The sequence below is a fragment of the Otolemur garnettii genome, unplaced genomic scaffold, assembly GCF_000181295.1.
Source record: "Otolemur garnettii isolate 467f Iridium unplaced genomic scaffold, OtoGar3 scaffold00156, whole genome shotgun sequence".
NCBI classification, from domain to species: domain Eukaryota; kingdom Metazoa; phylum Chordata; class Mammalia; order Primates; family Galagidae; genus Otolemur; species Otolemur garnettii.
The window spans coordinates 884,279-885,153 of NW_003852551.1; positions in this window are offsets into that span (position 1 = coordinate 884,279).

Below are 875 nucleotides of genomic sequence, written 5' to 3' on the forward strand. Positions count from 1 at the left end.
AATAGTAATAACAACAATAATCATACCTGCCAGTGTAAGCACTGGTCCCACCACCGTAACTTTGGATAACTCACTGAACAGCTGAGACTTAGACACTGGCTTTTTCCATTTGCAAAATCCGTACAACAATGTCCCATTGCCTCCTCAGGCTTCTGTGACAATCAGTTAAGACTGTGAGTTAAAGTGTTTTGTAAACAAAAAAGAAAGCACTAAAAAAGGTAAATATATTTCTATTGTGCATAAGGCAGAGAGAGTGAGGAGTGGTGACAGGAAGAGAAAGGGGAGAAGGATGAGCTGGAGGGAGTTGGGGAGAGTGGGAGGAGGGAGAGGAGGTGGGAGGAAGGAGAGAAGAGGGAGAGAAGGAGGGAATGACAAGGATAAAAGGAGGACGAAGGGAGGAGGAGGAGGTGGGCGAGGCGGATGACAGGAGGAGGGGGCAGCCGGGCAGTATCCCGCAGGGTTAGGAGCTCTGGCTATGGGGTCGCACACAGTGCAGCCTACAGCTCAGCTACCCACTGGCCGCCTCCCCTCCGGCAATTAAACATAAGGAAGCTCCTCCTCATCCATAAAGCGGAGGATAACAATATCCGGTTTGCTGGTTACTGCGAGGTGAAGCGAGGTGAAGCTCGCGAAGCACTGGGCGCCGCGTGCATCGTAACGGGCCCTGGGTAAATGTTAATAATGTTCCTATGAACTCCTCCTGTGACTGTCAGTACGCGGCCCGTAGGAAAAGGAGATAATCTATTTCTGGTCGCGGTGGAAAACAATAAGGTCACCAGAGGCCTCGGATGGGGAGGGGGCGACCGCCCAGGCTCCCTACGGGCAGGGAACTGGAGTCCGGAAGGACGGGGCGGAGTGCACGCGCCGCAGACGCC